The sequence below is a fragment of the Nerophis ophidion genome, linkage group LG28 (assembly GCF_033978795.1).
Source record: "Nerophis ophidion isolate RoL-2023_Sa linkage group LG28, RoL_Noph_v1.0, whole genome shotgun sequence".
NCBI classification, from domain to species: domain Eukaryota; kingdom Metazoa; phylum Chordata; class Actinopteri; order Syngnathiformes; family Syngnathidae; genus Nerophis; species Nerophis ophidion.
Window position 1 is genome coordinate 17,503,776 of NC_084638.1, and position 22,053 is coordinate 17,525,828.

Genomic DNA, 22,053 nt, shown 5'->3' on the forward strand with positions numbered 1-22,053 from the left:
ATGGATGAGGAATAACTTCTGAAGGTGAGCTTTAAATGTTTATTTTGTGTGCTGTGACATTAACGTTCGAGCAAAGTTGAGTTATTGATGTTGCTATTGCTCTGCAATATTTTGAGTGTTACTATTGTTGTGATTATACATTCGCACACTGGTTTGTATTATTAAAGTTTGACTGACCTATCTGACTGTTTTTTTGACATTCCCTTTAGCGCAGCGGGGGCGCGGCTTATGAACCGGTGCGGCTTATAGGTTTACAAAGTTTTTAAATACGCCATTCATTGAAGGTGCGGCTTATAACACGGGGCGGCTTATAGCGCGGAAAATACGGTAGTTCATATAAAAACATCCTAAAAGTAAGGGTGTAACAGTACACAATAATTTCGGTTCGGTACGTACCTCGGTTCAGAGGTCACGGTTCGGGTCATTTTCGGTACAGTAAGAAAAAAACAAAATATACATTTTTTGATTATTTATTTAACAAATTTGCTAAATCTTCCACCAAAAATATTTTGATGTGAAGTAATCGGAAACTTGGATAGGTCAATAATTCATAATAACATTGATTTTGACTTAATATTATGTTTTCAGCAATGACAGTGTGAAAGAAAAAAAAAACAGCTTTGTTTAATTAGACAACGTTGCCTAAATTACATTTAGCCTTTAAGCTTTTTTATTTTTGTTTATTTTGATGGTATTTTTAGAATGTGCCATGGGCCTTTAAAACATTAGGTGTGTGCTGAAATGGCCTCCTAGGCACACTTTTGACACACGTGCTATAGATATTAAAAAATTAAATCAGAGCCTGGCGACGCATGCAGGTTTATCATAACTCTCTCGCTCTGTCTGTCTCTGTCCCTCCCTCACGAATGCTGCTGTGTGCACAAATTGTCTTGTTTTGAACCCCTTCTTAACCTTGAACGTACATTGAAAATACACGCAACCCTAACTTAAAATACCGGACTTTTGAGGCATTTAGGAAACTCCACCCGGACAGCCCCGCAAAAGAGGACATGTCCGGTGAAAAGAGGAGGTATGGTCAGTCTATCATAGCCCAGTCGTTGCCAGCATGCCGTGTGTTGTTGTTTTTTTGATTGATTGAAACTTTTATTAGTAGATTGCACAGTAGAGTACATATTCCGTACAATTGACCACTAAATGCTAACACCCCAATAAGTATTTCAACCTGTTTTAAGTCGGGGTCCAAATAAATCAATTCATGGTGCCTCGTAGGGGTGCAACGGATCAAAAAACTCACGGATTGGATATTTTTTTTCGGATCAGCAAAAAAAAAAAAAAAAAAAGACAAGACAAATAAACAAAAGTTTTGCCGTTTTGTTTTGTAACACTTTTGAATTATTAAATTAAAATATATAAAATCTAGTTCAAGTGCACAAGGCATTATATCTTCTTTTTAACATAATTAAAAACAGTGCCACATAAAGAGGGATTTCTCCTTTCCTCCACTGCTTGTGTCAGTACCTGCACAAGGTGACTCTCTTAGAGGGGGCGTGTCTTCTCATCTCCCACTCTGCTGTGATGATATGAGCGCTTATGGTCACATAGTCCCTCTGGACCTCCACCCTTGCACTTATGGTCACATAGTTCCCCTGGACCTCCACCCTTGCACTTATGGTCACATAGTTCCCCTGGACCTCCACCCTTGCACTTATGGTCACATAGTTCCCCTGGACCTCCACCCTTGCACTTATGGTCACATAGTTCCCCTGGACCTCCACCCTTGCACTTATGGTCACATAGTTCCCCTGGACCTCCACCCTTGCACTTATGGTCACATAGTTCCCCTGGACCTCCACCCTTGCACTATGGTCACATAGTTCCCCTGGACCTCCACCCTTGCACTTATGGTCACATAGTTCCCCTGGACCTCCACCCTTGCACTATGGTCACATAGTTCCCCTGTCCCCTGGACCTCCACCCTTGCACTTATGGTCACATAGTTCCCCTGGACCTCCACCCTTGCACTTATGGTCAAATAGTTCCCCTGGACCTCCACCCTTGCACTTATGGTCACATAGTTCCCCTGGACCTCCACCCTTGCACTATGGTCACATAGTTCCCCTGGACCTCCACCCTTGCACTATGGTCACATAGTTCCCCTGGACCTCCACCCTTGCACTTATGGTCACATATTTCCCCTGGACCTCCACCCTTGCACTATGGTCACATAGTTCCCCTGGACCTCCACCCTTGCACTTATGGTCACATAGTCCCCTGGACCTCCACCCTTGCACTTATGGTCACATAATTCCCCTGGACCTCCACCCTTGCACTTATGGTCACATAGTTCCCCTGGACCTCCACCCTTGCACTTATGGTCACATAGTCCCCTGGACCTCCACCCTTGCACTTATGGTCACATAATTCCCCTGGACCTCCACCCTTGCACTTATGGTCACATAATTCCCCTGGACCTCCACCCTTGCACTTATGGTCACATAGTCCCCTGGACCTCCACCCTTGCACTTATGGTCACATAATTCCCCTGGACCTCCACCCTTGCACTTATGGTCACATAGTTCCCCTGGACCTCCACCCTTGCACTTATGGTCACATAGTTCCCCTGGACTTCCACACTTGCACTATGGTCACATAGTTCCCCTGGACGTCCACCCTTGCAATTATGGTCACATAGTTCCCCTGGACCTCCACCCTTGCACTATGGTCACATAGTTCCCCTGGATGTCCACCCTTGCAATTATGGTCACATAGTTCCCCTGGACCTCCACCCTTGCACTATGGTCACATAGTTCCCCTGGACCTTCACCCTTGCACTATGGTCACATAGTTCCCCTGGACCTCCACCCTTGCACTTATGGTCACATAGTTCCCCTGGACCTCCACCCTTGCACTATGGTCACATAGTTCCCCTGGACCTTCACCCTTGCACTTATGGTCACATAGTTCACCTGGACCTCCAGCCTTGCACTATGGTCACATAGTTCATCTGGACCTCCACCCTTGCACTATGGTCACATAGTTCCCCTGGACCTTCACCCTTGCACTTATGGTCACATAGTTCCCCTGGACCTCCACCCTTGCACTATGGTCACATAGTTCCCCTGGACCTCCACCCTTGCACTTATGGTCACATAGTTCCCCTGGACCTCCACCCTTGCACTATGGTCACATAGTTCCCCTGGACCTCCACCCTTGCACTTATGGTCACATTGTTCCCCTGGACCTCCACCCTTGCACTTATGGTCACATAGTTCCCCTGGACCTCCACCCTTGAACTTATGGTCACATAGTTCCCCTGGACCTCCACCCTTGCACTATGGTCACATAGTTCCCCTGGACCTCCACCCTTGCACGTATGGTCACATAGTTCCCCTGGACCTCCACCCTTGCACTATGGTCACATAGTTCCCCTGGACCTCCACCCTTGCACTTATGGTCACATTGTTCCCCTGGACCTCCACCCTTGCACTTATGGTCACATAGTTCCCCTGGACCTCCAACTTGCACTTATGGTCACATAGTTCCCCTGGACCTCCACCCTTGCACTTATGGTCACATTGTTCCCCTGGACCTCCACCCTTGCACATATGGTCACATAGTTCCCCTGGACCTTCACCCTTGCACTATGGTCACATAGTCCCCCTGGACCTCCACCCTTGCACTTATGGTCACATAGTTCCCCTGGACCTCCACCCTTGCACTATGGTCACATAGTTCCCCTGGACCTCCACTCTTGCACTATGGTCACATAGTTCCCCTGGACCTCCACCCTTGCACTTATGGTCACATAGTTCCCCTGGACCTCCACCCTTGGACTATGGTCACATAGTTCCCCTGGACCTTCACCCTTGCACTATGGTCACATAGTTCCCCTGGACCTTCACCCTTGCACTATGGTCACATAGTTCCCCTGGACCTCTACCCTTGCACTTATGGTCACATAGTTCCCCTGGACCTTCACCCTTGCACTTATGGTCACATAGTTCCCCTGGACCTCCACCCTTGCACTATGGTCACATAGTTCCCCTGGACCTCCACCCTTGAACTTATGGTCACATAGTTCCCCTGGACCTCCACCCTTGCACTATGGTCATATAGTTCCCCTGGACCTCCACCCTTGCACTTATGGTCACATAGTTCCCCTGGACCTCCACCCTTGCACGATGGTCACATAGTTCCCCTGGACCTCCACCCTTGCACTATGGTCACATAGTTCCCATGGGCCTTCACCCTTGCACTTATGGTCACATAGTTACCCTGGACCCCCACCCTTGCACTATGGTCACATAGTTCCCCTGGACCTTCACCCTTGCACCTATGGTCACATAGTTCCCCTGGACCTCCACCCTTGCACTATGGTCACATAGTTCCCCTGGACCTCCACCCTTGCACTTATGGTAACATAGTTCCCCTGGACCTCCACCCTTGCACTATGGTCACATAGTTCCCCTTGACATTCACCCTTGCACTTATGGTGACATAGTTCCCCTGGACCTTCACCCTTGCACTTATGGTCACATAGTTCCCCTTGACCTCCACCCTTGCACTATGGTCACAAAGTTCCCCTGGACCTCCACCCTTGCACTTATGGTCACATAGTTCCCCTGGACCTCCAGCCTTGCACTATGGTCACATAGTTCCCCTGGACCTCCACCCTTGCACTTATGGTCACATAGTTCCCCTGGACCTCCACCCTTGCACTTATGGTCACATAGTTCCCCTGGACCTCCACCCTTGCACTTATGGTCACATAGTTCCCCTGGACCTCCACCCTTGCACATATGGTCACATAGTTCCCCTGGACCTTCACCCTTGCACTATGGTCACATAGTTCCCCTGGACCTCCACCCTTGCACTTATGGTCACATAGTTCCCCTGGTCACATAATTCCCCTGGACCTCCACCCTTGCACTATGGTCACATAGTTCCCCTGGACATCCACCCTTGCACTATGGTCACATAGTTCCCCTGGACCTCCACCCTTGCACTTATGGTCACATAGTTCCCCTGGACCTCCACCCTTGGACTATGGTCACATAGTTCCCCTGGACCTTCACCCTTGCACTTATGGTCACATAGTTCACCTGGACCTCCACCCTTGCACTATGGTCACATAGTTCCCCTGGACCTCCACCCTTGCACTATGGTCACATAGTTCCCCTGGACCTTCACCCTTGCACTTATGGTCACATAGTTCCCCTGGACCTCCACCCTTGCACTATGGTCACATAGTTCCCCTGGACCTCCACCCTTGCACTTATGGTCACATAGTTCCCCTGGACCTCCACCCTTGCACTATGGTCACATAGTTCCCCTGGACCTCCACCCTTGCACTTATGGTCACATTGTTCCCCTGGACCTCCACCCTTGCACTTATGGTCACATAGTTCCCCTGGACCTCCACCCTTGCACTTATGGTCACATAGTTCCCCTGGACCTCCACCCTTGCACTATGGTCACATAGTTCCCCTGGACCTCCACCCTTGCACTTATGGTCACATAGTTCCCCTGGACCTCCACCATTGCACTTATGGTCACATAGTTCCCCTGGACCTCCACCCTTGAACTTATGGTCACATAGTTCCCCTGGACCTCCACCCTTGCACTATGGTCACATAGTTCCCCTGGACCTCCACCCTTGCACTATGGTCACATAGTTCCCCTGGACCTCCACCCTTGCACTTATGGTCACATTGTTCCCCTGGACCTCCACCCTTGCACTTATGGTCACATAGTTCCCCTGGACCTCCAACTTGCACTTATGGTCACATAGTTCCCCTGGACCTCCACCCTTGCACTTATGGTCACATTGTTCCCCTGGACCTCCACCCTTGCACTATGGTCACATAGTTACCCTGGACCTCCACCCTTGCACATATGGTCACATAGTTCCCCTGGACCTTCACCCTTGCACTATGGTCACATAGTTCCCCTGGACCTCCACCCTTGCACTTATGGTCACATAGTTCCCCTGGTCACATAATTCCCCTGGACCTCCACCCTTGCACTATGGTCACATAGTTCCCCTGGACCTTCACCCTTGCACTATGGTCACATAGTTCCCCTGGACCTCTACCCTTGCACTTATGGTCACATAGTTCCCCTGGACCTTCACCCTTGCACTTATGGTCACATAGTTCCCCTGGACCTCCACCCTTGCACTATGGTCACATAGTTCCCCTGGACCTCCACCCTTGCACTTATGGTCACATAGTTCCCCTGGACCTCCACCCTTGCACTATGGTCATATAGTTCCCCTGGACCTCCACCCTTGCACTTATGGTCACATAGTTCCCCTGGACCTCCACCCTTGCACTATGGTCACATAGTTCCCCTGGACCTCCACCCTTGCACTTATGGTCACATAGTTCCCCTGGACCTCCACCCTTGCACTATGGTCACATAGTTCCCCTGGACCTCCACTCTTGCACTATGGTCACGTAGTTCCCCTGGACCTCCACCCTTGCACTTATGGTCACATAGTTCCCCTGGGCCTCCACCCTTGCACTTATGGTCACATAGTTCCCCTGGACCTCCACCCTTGCACTTATGGTCATATAGTTCCCCTGGACCTCCACCCTTGCACTATGGTCACATAGTTCCCCTGGACCTTCACCCTTGCACTTATGGTCACATAGTTCCCCTGGACCTCCACCCTTGCACTATGGTCACTTAGTTCTCCTGGACCTCCACCCTTGCACTTATGGTCACATAGTTCCCCTGGACCTCCACCCTTGCACTATGGTCACATAGTTCCCCTTGACATTCACGCTTGCACTTATGGTCACATAGTTCCCCTGGACCTTCACCCTTGCACTTATGGTCACATAGTTCCCCTGGACCTCCACCCTTGCACTATGGTCACAAAGTTCCCCTGGACCTCCACCCTTGCACTTATGGTCACATAGTTCCCCTGGACCTCCACCCTTGCACTATGGTCACATAGTTCCCCTGGACCTCCACCCTTGCACTTATGGTCACATAGTTCCCCTGGACCTCCACCCTTGCACTTATGGTCACATAGTTCCCCTGGACCTGCACCCTTGCACTTATGGTCACATAGTTCCCCTGGACCTCCACCCTTGCACATATGGTCACATAGTTCCCCTGGACCTTCACCCTTGCACTATGGTCACATAGTTCCCCTGGACCTCCACCCTTGCACTTATGGTCACATAGTTCCCCTGGTCACATAATTCCCCTGGACCTCCACCCTTGCACTATGGTCACATAGTTCCCCTGGACCTTCACCCTTGCACTATGGTCACGTAGTTCCCCTGGACCTTCACCCTTGCACTATGGTCACATAGTTCCCCTGGACCTCCACCCTTGCACTATGGTCAAATAGTTCCCCTGGACCTACACCCTTGCACTTATGGTCACATAGTACCTCTGGTTCTCCACCCTTGTACTATGGTCACAAAGTTCCCCTGGACTTTCACCCTTGCACTTATGGTCACATAGTTCCCCTGGACCTCCACCCTTGCACTTATGGTCACATAGTTCCCCTGGACCTCCACCCTTGCACTTATGGTCACATAGTACCCCTGGACCTCCACCCTTGTACTATGGTCACAAAGTTCCCCTGGACCTTCACCCTTGCACTTATGGTCACATAGTTCCCCTGGACCTCCACCCTTGCACTTATGGTCACATAGTTTCCCTGGACCTAAACCCTTGCACTATGGTCACATAGTTCCCCTGGACATCCACCCTTGCACTTATGGTCACATAGTTCCCCTGGACCTCCACCCTTGCACTATGGTCACATAGTTCCCCTTGACCTCCACCCTTGCACTATGGTCACAAAGTTCCCCTGGACCTCCACCCTTGCACTTATGGTCACATAGTTCCCCTGGACCTCCACCCTTGCACTTATGGTCACATAGTTCCCCTGGACCTCCACCCTTGCACTTATGGTCACATAGTTCCCCTGGACCTCCACCCTTGCACATATGGTCACATAGTTCCCCTGGACCTTCACCCTTGCACTATGGTCACATAGTTCCCCTGGACCTCCACCCTTGCACTTATGGTCACATAGTTCCCCTGGTCACATAATTCCCCTGGACCTCCACCCTTGCACTATGGTCACATAGTTCCCCTGGACATCCACCCTTGCACTATGGTCACATAGTTCCCCTGGACCTCCACCCTTGCACTTATGGTCACATAGTTCCCCTGGACCTCCACCCTTGGACTATGGTCACATAGTTCCCCTGGACCTTCACCCTTGCACTTATGGTCACATAGTTCACCTGGACCTCCACCCTTGCACTATGGTCACATAGTTCCCCTGGACCTCCACCCTTGCACTATGGTCACATAGTTCCCCTGGACCTTCACCCTTGCACTTATGGTCACATAGTTCCCCTGGACCTCCACCCTTGCACTATGGTCACATAGTTCCCCTGGACCTCCACCCTTGCACTTATGGTCACATAGTTCCCCTGGACCTCCACCCTTGCACTATGGTCACATAGTTCCCCTGGACCTCCACCCTTGCACTTATGGTCACATTGTTCCCCTGGACCTCCACCCTTGCACTTATGGTCACATAGTTCCCCTGGACCTCCACCCTTGCACTTATGGTCACATAGTTCCCCTGGACCTCCACCCTTGCACTATGGTCACATAGTTCCCCTGGACCTCCACCCTTGCACTTATGGTCACATAGTTCCCCTGGACCTCCACCATTGCACTTATGGTCACATAGTTCCCCTGGACCTCCACCCTTGAACTTATGGTCACATAGTTCCCCTGGACCTCCACCCTTGCACTATGGTCACATAGTTCCCCTGGACCTCCACCCTTGCACTATGGTCACATAGTTCCCCTGGACCTCCACCCTTGCACTTATGGTCACATTGTTCCCCTGGACCTCCACCCTTGCACTTATGGTCACATAGTTCCCCTGGACCTCCAACTTGCACTTATGGTCACATAGTTCCCCTGGACCTCCACCCTTGCACTTATGGTCACATTGTTCCCCTGGACCTCCACCCTTGCACTATGGTCACATAGTTACCCTGGACCTCCACCCTTGCACATATGGTCACATAGTTCCCCTGGACCTTCACCCTTGCACTATGGTCACATAGTTCCCCTGGACCTCCACCCTTGCACTTATGGTCACATAGTTCCCCTGGTCACATAATTCCCCTGGACCTCCACCCTTGCACTATGGTCACATAGTTCCCCTGGACCTTCACCCTTGCACTATGGTCACATAGTTCCCCTGGACCTCTACCCTTGCACTTATGGTCACATAGTTCCCCTGGACCTTCACCCTTGCACTTATGGTCACATAGTTCCCCTGGACCTCCACCCTTGCACTATGGTCACATAGTTCCCCTGGACCTCCACCCTTGCACTTATGGTCACATAGTTCCCCTGGACCTCCACCCTTGCACTATGGTCATATAGTTCCCCTGGACCTCCACCCTTGCACTTATGGTCACATAGTTCCCCTGGACCTCCACCCTTGCACTATGGTCACATAGTTCCCCTGGACCTCCACCCTTGCACTTATGGTCACATAGTTCCCCTGGACCTCCACCCTTGCACTATGGTCACATAGTTCCCCTGGACCTCCACTCTTGCACTATGGTCACGTAGTTCCCCTGGACCTCCACCCTTGCACTTATGGTCACATAGTTCCCCTGGGCCTCCACCCTTGCACTTATGGTCACATAGTTCCCCTGGACCTCCACCCTTGCACTTATGGTCATATAGTTCCCCTGGACCTCCACCCTTGCACTATGGTCACATAGTTCCCCTGGACCTTCACCCTTGCACTTATGGTCACATAGTTCCCCTGGACCTCCACCCTTGCACTATGGTCACTTAGTTCTCCTGGACCTCCACCCTTGCACTTATGGTCACATAGTTCCCCTGGACCTCCACCCTTGCACTATGGTCACATAGTTCCCCTTGACATTCACGCTTGCACTTATGGTCACATAGTTCCCCTGGACCTTCACCCTTGCACTTATGGTCACATAGTTCCCCTGGACCTCCACCCTTGCACTATGGTCACAAAGTTCCCCTGGACCTCCACCCTTGCACTTATGGTCACATAGTTCCCCTGGACCTCCACCCTTGCACTATGGTCACATAGTTCCCCTGGACCTCCACCCTTGCACTTATGGTCACATAGTTCCCCTGGACCTCCACCCTTGCACTTATGGTCACATAGTTCCCCTGGACCTGCACCCTTGCACTTATGGTCACATAGTTCCCCTGGACCTCCACCCTTGCACATATGGTCACATAGTTCCCCTGGACCTTCACCCTTGCACTATGGTCACATAGTTCCCCTGGACCTCCACCCTTGCACTTATGGTCACATAGTTCCCCTGGTCACATAATTCCCCTGGACCTCCACCCTTGCACTATGGTCACATAGTTCCCCTGGACCTTCACCCTTGCACTATGGTCACGTAGTTCCCCTGGACCTTCACCCTTGCACTATGGTCACATAGTTCCCCTGGACCTCCACCCTTGCACTATGGTCAAATAGTTCCCCTGGACCTACACCCTTGCACTTATGGTCACATAGTACCTCTGGTTCTCCACCCTTGTACTATGGTCACAAAGTTCCCCTGGACTTTCACCCTTGCACTTATGGTCACATAGTTCCCCTGGACCTCCACCCTTGCACTTATGGTCACATAGTTCCCCTGGACCTCCACCCTTGCACTTATGGTCACATAGTACCCCTGGACCTCCACCCTTGTACTATGGTCACAAAGTTCCCCTGGACCTTCACCCTTGCACTTATGGTCACATAGTTCCCCTGGACCTCCACCCTTGCACTTATGGTCACATAGTTTCCCTGGACCTAAACCCTTGCACTATGGTCACATAGTTCCCCTGGACATCCACCCTTGCACTTATGGTCACATAGTTCCCCTGGACCTCCACCCTTGCACTATGGTCACATAGTTCCCCTTGACCTCCACCCTTGCACTATGGTCACAAAGTTCCCCTGGACCTCCACCCTTGCACTTATGGTCACATAGTTCCCCTGGACCTCCACCCTTGCACTTATGGTCACATAGTTCCCCTGGACCTCCACCCTTGCACTTATGGTCACATAGTTCCCCTGGACCTCCACCATTGCACAATGGTCACATAGTTCCCCTGGAACTCTACCCTTGTACTATGGTCACATAGTTCCCCTGGACCTTCACCCTTGCACTATCGTCACATAGTTCCCCTGGACATCCACCCTTGCACTTATGGTCACATAGTTCCCCTGGACCTCCACCCTTGCACTATGGTCACATAGTCCCCCTGGAACTCCACCCTTGCACTATGGTAACATAGTTCCCCGGGACCTTCACCCTTGCACTATCGTCACATAGTTCCCCTGGACATCCACCCTTGCACTTATGGTCACATAGTTCCCCTGGACCTCCACCCTTGCACTATGGTCACATAGTTCCCCTGGACCTCCACCCTTGCACTATGGTCACATAGTTCCCCTGGACCTCTACCCTTGTACTATGGTCACATAGTTCCCCTGGACCTCCACCCTTGCACTTATGGTCACATAGTTCCCCTGGACCTCCACCATTGCAAAATGGTCACATAGTTCCCCTGGACCTCTACCCTTGTACTATGGTCACATAGTTCCCCTGGACCTCCACCCTTGCACTTATGGTCACATAGTTCCCCTGGACCTCCACCCTTGCACTATGGTCACATAGTCCCCCTGGAACTCCACCCCTTGCACTATGGTAACATAGTTCCCCTGGACCTTCACCCTTGCACTATCGTCACATAGTTCCCCTGGACCTCCACCCTTGCACTTATGGTCACATAGTTCCCCTGGACCTTCACCCTTGCACTATGGTCACATAGTTCCCCTGGACCTCCACCCTTGCACTTATGGTCACATAGTTCCCCTGGTCACATAATTCCCCTGGACCTCCACCCTTGCACTATGGTCACATAGTTCCCCTGGACCTTCACCCTTGCACTATGGTCACATAGTTCCCCTGGACCTCCACCCTTGCACTATGGTCAAATAGTTCCCCTGAACCTCCACCCTTGCACTTATGTCCACATAGTACCCCTGGACCTCCACCCTTGCACTATGGTCACAAAGTTCCCCTGGACCTTCACCCTTGCACGTATGGTCACATAGTTCCCCTGGACCTCCACCCTTGCACTTATGGTCACATAGTCCCCCTGGACCTCCACCCTTGCACTTATGGTCACATAGTTCCCCTGGTCACATAATTCCCCTGGACCTCCACCCTTGCACTATGGTCACATAGTTCCCCTGGACCTCCACCCTTGCACTATGGTCAAATAGTTCCCCTGGACCTCCACCCTTGCACTTATGTCCACATAGTACCCCTGGACCTCCACCCTTGCACTATGGTCACAAAGTTCCCCTGGACCTTCACCCTTGCACGTATGGTCACATAGTTCCCCTGGACCTCCACCCTTGCACTATGGTCACATAGTCCCCCTGGACATCCACCCTTGCACTTATGGTCACATAGTTCCCCTGGACCTCCACCCTTGCACTATGGTCACATAGTCCCCCTGGAACTCCACCCTTGCACTATGGTAACATAGTTCCCCTGGACCTTCACCCTTGCACTATCGTCACATAGTTCCCTTGGACATCCACCCTTGCACTTATGGTCACATAGTTCCCCTGGACCTCCACCCTTGCACTTATGGTCACATAGTTCCCCTGGTCACATAATTCCCCTGGACCTCCACCCTTGCACTATGGTCACATAGTTCCCCTGGACCTTCACCCTTGCACTATGGTCACATAGTTCCCCTGGACCTCCACCCTTGCACTATGGTCACATAGTTCCCCTGGACCTCCACCCTTGCACTTATGTCCACATAGTACCCCTGGACCTCCACCCTTGCACTATGGTCACAAAGTTCCCCTGGACCTTCACCCTTGCACGTATGGTCACATAGTTCCCCTGGACCTCCACCCTTGCACTTATGGTCACATAGTTTCCCTGGACCTAAACCCTTGCACTATGGTCACATAGTCCCCCTGGACATCCACCCTTGCACTTATGGTCACATAGTTCCCCTGGACCTCCACCCTTGCACTATGGTCACATAGTCCCCCTGGAACTCCACCCTTGCACTATGGTCACATAGTTCCCCTGGACCTCCACCCTTGCACTATGGTCACATAGTTCCCCTGGATCTCTACCCTTGTACTATGGTCACATAGTTCCCCTGGACCTCCACCCTTGCACTTATGGTCACATAGTTCCCCTGGACCTCCACCATTGCACAATGGTCACATAGTTCCCCTGGACCTCTACCTTTGTACTATGGTCACATAGTTCCCCTGGACCTCCACCCTTGCACTTATGGTCACATAGTTCCCCTGGACCTCCACCCTTGCACTATGGTCACATAGTCCCCCTGGAACTCCACCCTTGCACTATGGTAACATAGTTCCCCTGGACCTTCACCCTTGCACTATCGTCACATAGTTCCCCTGGACCTCCACCCTTGCACTTATGGTCACATAGTTCCCCTGGACCTTCACCCTTGCACTATGGTCACATAGTTTCCCTGGACCTCCACCCTTGCACTATGGTCACATAGTTCCCCTGGGCCTTCACCATTGCACAATGGTCACATAGTTCCCCTGGACCTCCACCCTTGCACTTATGGTCACATAGTTCCCCTGGGCCTCCACCCTTGCACTTATGGTCACATAGTTCCCCTGGAACTCCACCCTTGCACTATGGTAACATAGTTCCCCTGGACCTCCACCCTTGCACTATCGTCACATAGTTCCCCTGGACATCCACCCTTGCACTTATGGTCACATAGTTCCCCTGGACCTCCACCCTTGCACTGTGGTCACATAGTTCCCCTGGACCTCCACCATTGCACAATGGTCACATAGTTCCCCTGGACCTCTACCCTTGTACTATGGTCACATAGTCCCCCTGGACCTCCACCCTTTCACTTATGGTCACATAGTTCCCCTGGGCCTCCACCCTTGCACTTATGGTCACATAGTTCCCCTGGACCTCCACCCTTGCACTATGGTCACATAGTTCCCCTTGACCTCCACCCTTGCACTTATGGTCACATAGTTCCCAAGGACCTCCACCCTTGCACTTATGGTCACATAGTTTCCCTGGACCTCCACCCTTGCACTATGGTCACATAGTTCCCATGGGCCTTCACCCTTGCACTTATGGTCACATAGTTACCCTGTACCCCCACCCTTGCACTATGGTCACATAGTTCCCCTGGACCTTCACCCTTGCACTTATGGTCACATAGTTCCCCTGGACCTCCACCCTTGCACTATGGTCACATAGTTCCCCTGGACCTCCAACCTTGCACTTATGGTCACATAGTTCCCCTGGACTTCCACCCTTGCACTTATGGTCACATAGTTCCCCTGGACCTCCACCCTAGCACTATGGTCACATAATTCCCCTGGACCTCCACCCTTGCACTTATGGTCACATAGTTCCCCTGGACCTCCACCCTTGCACTATGGTCACATAGTTCCCCTGGACATTCACCCTTGCACTTATGGTCACATAGTTCCCCTGGACCTCCACCCTTGCACTATGGTCACATAGTTCCCCTGGACCTCCACCCTTGCACTTATGGTCACATAGTTCCCCTGGACCTCCACCCTTGCACTTATGGTCACATAATTCCCTGGACCTCCGCCCTTGCACTATGGTCACATAGTTCCCCTGGACCTTCACCCTTGCACTTATGGTCACATAGTTCTCCTGGACCTCCACCCTTGCACTATGGTCACATAGTTCCCCTGGACCTTCACCCTTGCACTTATGCTCACATAGTTCCCCTGGACCTCCACCCTTGCACTATGGTCACATAGTTCTCCTGGACCTCCACCCTTGCACTTATGGTCACATAGTTCCCCTGGACCTCCACCCTTGCACTATGGTCACATAGTTCCCCTGGACATTCACCCTTGCACTTATGGTCACATAATTCCCCTGGACCTCCACCCTTGCACTTATGGTCACATAGTTCCCCTGGACCTCCACCCTTGCACTATGGTCACATAGTTCCCCTGGACATCCACCCTTGCACTTATGGTCACATAGTTCCCATGGACCTCCACCCTTGCACTATGGTCACATAGTTCCCCTGGACCTCCACCCTTGCACTTATGGTCACATAGTTCCCCTGGACCTCCATCCTTGCACTATGGTCACATAGTTCCCATGGACCTCCACCATTGCACTTATGGTCACATAGTTCCCCTGGACCTCCACCCTTGCACTATGGTCACATAGTTCCCCTGGACCTTCACCCTTGCACTTATGGTCACATATTTCCCCTGGACCTCCACCCTTGCACTTATGGTCACATAGTTCCCCTGTACCTCCACCCTTGCACTTATGGTCACATAGTTCCCCTGGACCTCCACCCTTGCACTATGGTCACATAGTTCCCCTGGACCTTCACCCTTGCACTTATGGTCACATAGTTCTCCTGGACCTCCACCCTTGCACTATGGTCACATAGTTCCCCTGGACCTTCACCCTTGCACTTATGCTCACATAGTTCCCCTGGACCTCCACCCTTGCACTATGGTCACATAGTTCTCCTGGACCTCCACCCTTGCACTTATGGTCACATAGTTCCCCTGGACCTCCACCCTTGCACTATGGTCACATAGTTCCCCTGGACATTCACCCTTGCACTTATGGTCACATAATTCCCCTGGACCTCCACCCTTGCACTTATGGTCACATAGTTCCCCTGGACCTCCACCCTTGCACTATGGTCACATAGTTCCCCTGGACATCCACCCTTGCACTTATGGTCACATAGTTCCCATGGACCTCCACCCTTGCACTATGGTCACATAGTTCCCCTGGACCTCCACCCTTGCACTTATGGTCACATAGTTCCCCTGGACCTCCATCCTTGCACTATGGTCACATAGTTCCCATGGACCTCCACCCTTGCACTTATGGTCACATAGTTCCCCTGGACCTCCACCCTTGCACTATGGTCACATAGTTCCCCTGGACCTTCACCCTTGCACTTATGGTCACATATTTCCCCTGGACCTCCACCCTTGCACTTATGGTCACATAGTTCCCCTGTACCTCCACCCTTGCACTTATGGTCACATAGTTCCCCTGGACCTCCACCCTTGCACTATGGTCACATAGTTCCCCTGGACCTCCACCCTTGCACTTATGGTCACATAGTTCCCCTGGACCTCCACCCTTGCACTATGGTCACATAGTTCCCCTGGGCCTCCACCCTTGCACTTATGGTCACATAGTTCCCCTGGACCTCCACCCTTGCACTTATGGTCACATAGTTCCCCTGGACCTCCACCCTTGCACTATGGTCACATAGTTCCCCTGGACCTTCACCCTTTCACTTATGGTCACATAGTTCCCCTGGACCTCTACCCTTGCACTATGGTCATATAGTTCCCCTGGACCTCCACCCTTGCACTTATGGTCACATAGTTCCCCTGGACCTCCACCCTTGCACTATGGTCACATAGTTCCCCTGGACCTTCACCCTTGCACTTATGGTCACATAGTTCCCCTGGACCTCCACCCTTGCACTTATGGTCACATAGTTCCCCTGGACCTCCACCCTTGCACTTATGGTCACATAGTTTCCCTGGACCTTCACCCTTGCACTTATGGTCACAGAGTTCCCCTGGACCTCCACCCTTGCACTATGGTCACATAGTTCTCCTGGACCTCCACCCTTGCACTTATGGTCACATAGTTCCCCTGGACCTCCACCCTTGCACTATGGTCACATAGTTCCCCTGGACATTCACCCTTGCACTTATGGTCACATAGTTCCCCTGGACCTCCACCCTTGCAATTATGGTCACATAGTTCCCCTGGACCTCCGCCCTTGCACTATGGTCTCATAGTTCCCCTGGACATCCACCCTTGCACTTATGGTCACATAGTTCACCTGGACCTCCACCCTTGCACAATGGTCACATAGTTCCCCTGGACCTCCACCCTTGCACTTATGGTCACATAGTTACCCTGGACCTCCACCCTTGCACTATGGTCACATAGTTCCCCTGGACCTTCACCCTTTCACTTATGGTCACATAGTTCCCCTGGACCTCTACCCTTGCACTATGGTCATATAGTTCCCCTGGACCTCCACCCTTGCACTTATGGTCACATAGTTCCCCTGGACCTCCACCCTTGCACTATGGTCACATAGTTCCCCTGGACCTTCACCCTTGCACTTATGGTCACATAGTTCCCCTGGACCTCCACCCTTGCACTTATGGTCACATAGTTCCCCTGGACCTCCACCCTTGCACTATGGTCACATAGTTCCCCTGGACCTTCACCCTTGCACTTATGGTCACATAGTTCCCCTGGACCTCCACCCTTGCACTATGGTCACATAGTTCTCCTGGACCTCCACCCTTGCACTTATGGTCACATAGTTCCCCTGGACCTCCACCCTTGCACTATGGTCACATAGTTCCCCTGGACATTCACCCTTGCACTTATGGTCACATAGTTCCCCTGGACCTCCACCCTTGCAATTATGGTCACATAGTTCCCCTGGACCTCCACCCTTGCACTATGGTCTCATAGTTCCCCTGGACATCCACCCTTGCACTTATGGTCACATAGTTCACCTGGACCTCCACCCTTGCACTATGGTCACATAGTTCCCCTGGACCTCCACCCTTGCACTTATGGTCACATAGTTACCCTGGACCTCCACCCTTGCACTATGGTCACATAGTTCCCCTGGACCTCCACCCTTGCACTTATGGTCACATAGTTACCCTGGACCTCCACCCTTGCACTATGGTCACATAGTCCCCCTGGACCTCCACCCTTGCACTTATGGTCACATAGTTCCCCTGGACCTCCACCCTTGCACTATGGTCACATAGTTCCCCTGGACCTTCACCCTTGCACTTATGGTCACATATTTCCCCTGGACCTCCACCCTTGCACTGTGGTCACATAGTTACCCTGGACCTCCACCCTTGCACTATGGTCATATAGTTCCCCTGGACCTCCACCCTTGCACTTATGGTCACATAGTTCCCCTGGACCTCCACCCTTGCACTATGGTCACATAGTTCCCCTGGACATCCACCCTTGAACTTATGGTCATATAGTTCCCCTGGACCTCCACCCTTGCACTATCGTCACATAGTTCCCCTGGACATCCACCCTTGCACTTATGGTCACATAGTTCCCCTGGACCTCCACCCTTGCACTATGGTCACATAGTTCCCCTGGACCTCCACCATTGCACAATGGTCACATAGTTCCCCTGGACCTCTACCCTTGTACTATGGTCACATAGTCCCCCTGGACCTCCACCCTTTCACTTATGGTCACATAGTTCCCCTGGGCCTCCACCCTTGCACTTATGGTCACATAGTTCCCCTGGACCTCCACCCTTGCACTATGGTCACATAGTTCCCCTTGACCTCCACCCTTGCACTTATGGTCACATAGTTCCCCTGGACCTCCACCCTTGCACTTATGGTCACATACTTACCCTGGACCTCCACCCTTGCACTATGGTCACATAGTTCCCCTGGACCTCCACCCTTGCACTTATGGTCACATAGTTACCCTGGACCTCCACCCTTGCACTATGGTCACATAGTCCCCCTGGACCTCCACCCTTGCACTTATGGTCACATAGTTCCCCTGGACCTCCACCCTTGCACTATGGTCACATAGTTCCCCTGGACATCCACCCTTGAACTTATGGTCATATAGTTCCCCTGGACCTCCACCCTTGCACTATCGTCACATAGTTCCCCTGGACATCCACCCTTGCACTTATGGTCACATAGTTCCCCTGGACCTCCACCCTTGCACTATGGTCACATAGTTCCCCTGGACCTCCACCATTGCACAATGGTCACATAGTTCCCCTGGACCTCTACCCTTGTACTATGGTCACATAGTCCCCCTGGACCTCCACCCTTTCACTTATGGTCACATAGTTCCCCTGGGCCTCCACCCTTGCACTTATGGTCACATAGTTCCCCTGGACCTCCACCCTTGCACTATGGTCACATAGTTCCCCTTGACCTCCACCCTTGCACTTATGGTCACATAGTTCCCCTGGACCTCCACCCTTGCACTTATGGTCACATACTTACCCTGGACCTCCACCCTTGCACTATGGTCACATAGTTCCCCTGGACCTCCACCCTTGCACTTATGGTCACATAGTTACCCTGGACCTCCACCCTTGCACTATGGTCACATAGTCCCCCTGGACCTCCACCCTTGCACTTATGGTCACATAGTTCCCCTGGACCTCCACCCTTGCACTATGGTCACATAGTTCTCCTGGACCTTCACCCTTGCACTTATGGTCACATATTTCCCCTGGACCTCCACCCTTGCACTGTGGTCACATAGTTACCCTGGACCTCCACCCTTGCACTATGGTCATATAGTTCCCCTGGACCTCCACCCTTGCACTTATGGTCACATAGTTCCCCTGGACCTCCACCCTTGCACTATGGTCACATAGTTCCCCTGGACATCCACCCTTGAACTTATGGTCACATAGTTCCCCTGGACCTCCACCCTTGCACTATCGTCACATAGTTCCCCTGGACCTCCACCCTTGCACTATGGTCAGATAGTTCCCCTGGACATTCACCCTTGCACTTATGGTCACATAGTTCCCCTGGACCTCCACCCTTGCAATTATGGTCACATAGTTCCCCTGGACCTCCACCCTTGCACTATGGTCTCATAGTTCCCCTGGACATCCACCCTTGCACTTATGGTCACATAGTTCACCTGGACCTCCACCCTTGCACTATGGTCACATAGTTCCCCTGGACCTCCACCCTTGCACTTATGGTCACATAGTTACCCTGGACCTCCACCCTTGCACTATGGTCACATAGTTCCCCTGGACCTCCACCCTTGCACTTATGGTCACATAGTTACCCTGGACCTCCACCCTTGCACTATGGTCACATAGTCCCCCTGGACCTCCACCCTTGCACTTATGGTCACATAGTTCCCCTGGACCTCCATCCTTGCACTATGGTCACATAGTTCCCCTGGACCTTCACCCTTGCACTTATGGTCACATATTTCCCCTGGACCTCCACCCTTGCACTGTGGTCACATAGTTACCCTGGACCTCCACCCTTGCACTATGGTCATATAGTTCCCCTGGACCTCCACCCTTGCACTTATGGTCACATAGTTCCCCTGGACCTCCACCCTTGCACTATGGTCACATAGTTCCCCTGGACATCCACCCTTGAACTTATGGTCACATAGTTCCCCTGGACCTCCACCCTTGCACTATCGTCACATAGTTCCCCTGGACATCCACCCTTGCACTTATGGTCACATAGTTCCCCTGGACCTCCACCCTTGCACTATGGTCACATAGTTCCCCTGGACCTCCACCATTGCACAATGGTCACATAGTTCCCCTGGACCTCTACCCTTGTACTATGGTCACATAGTCCCCCTGGACCTCCACCCTTTCACTTATGGTCACATAGTTCCCCTGGGCCTCCACCCTTGCACTTATGGTCACATAGTTCCCCTGGACCTCCACCCTTGCACTATGGTCACATAGTTCCCCTTGACCTCCACCCTTGCACTTATGGTCACATAGTTCCCCTGGACCTCCACCCTTGCACTTATGGTCACATAGTTCCCCTGGACCTCCACCCTTGCACTATGGTCACATAGTTCCCATGGGCCTTCACCCTTGCACTTATGGTCACATAGTTACCCTGTACCCCCACCCTTGCACTATGGTCACATAGTTCCCCTGGACCTTCACCCTTGCACTTATGGTCACATAGTTCCCCTGGACCTCCACCCTTGCACTATGGTCACATAGTTCCCCTGGACCTCCACCCTTGCACTTATGGTCACATAGTTCCCCTGGACCTCCACCCTTGCACTTATGGTCACATAGTTCCCCTGGACCTCCACCCTTGCACTATGGTCACATAATTCCCCTGGACCTCCACCCTTGCACTTATGGTCACATAGTTCCCCTGGACCTCCACCCTTGCACTATGGTCACATAGTTCCCCTGGACATTCACCCTTGCACTTATGGTCACATAGTTCCCCTGGACCTCCACCCTTGCACTATGGTCACATAGTTCCCCTGGACCTCCACCCTTGCACTTATGGTCACATAGTTCCCCTGGACCTCCACCCTTGCACTTATGGTCACATAATTCCCTGGACCTCCGCCCTTGCACTATGGTCACATAGTTCCCCTGGACCTTCACCCTTGCACTTATGGTCACATAGTTCTCCTGGACCTCCACCCTTGCACTATGGTCACATAGTTCCCCTGGACCTTCACCCTTGCACTTATGGTCACATAGTTCCCCTGGACATCCACCCTTGCACTTATGGTCACATAGTTCCCATGGACCTCCACCCTTGCACTATGGTCACATAGTTCCCATGGACCTCCACCCTTGCACTATGGTCACATAGTTCCCCTGGACCTCCACCCTTGCAATTATGGTCACATAGTTCCCCTGGACCTCCACCCTTGCACTATGGTCTCATAGTTCCCCTGGACATCCACCCTTGCACTTATGGTCACATAGTTCACCTGGACCTCCACCCTTGCACTATGGTCACATAGTTCCCCTGGACCTCCACCCTTGCACTTATGGTCACATAGTTACCCTGGACCTCCACCCTTGCACTATGGTCACATAGTTCCCCTGGACCTCCACCCTTGCACTTATGGTCACATAGTTACCCTGGACCTCCACCCTTGCACTATGGTCACATAGTCCCCCTGGACCTCCACCCTTGCACTTATGGTCACATAGTTCCCCTGGACCTCCATCCTTGCACTATGGTCACATAGTTCCCCTGGACCTTCACCCTTGCACTTATGGTCACATATTTCCCCTGGACCTCCACCCTTGCACTGTGGTCACATAGTTACCCTTGACCTCCACCCTTGCACTATGGTCATATAGTTCCCCTGGACCTCCACCCTTGCACTATGGTCACATAGTTCCCCTGGGCCTCCACCCTTGCACTTATGG

At 52.0% G+C, this 22,053-nt stretch overlaps 1 protein-coding gene across 3 annotated transcripts in view; it reads right to left on the reverse strand.

Annotated features, from left to right (window-relative positions):
* LOC133545492 (major histocompatibility complex class I-related gene protein-like) overlaps positions 1-22,053 on the reverse strand; it is a 291,962-nt gene that overhangs the window by 96,813 nt on the left and 173,096 nt on the right. The gene's annotated exons all lie outside the window — the stretch shown is intronic.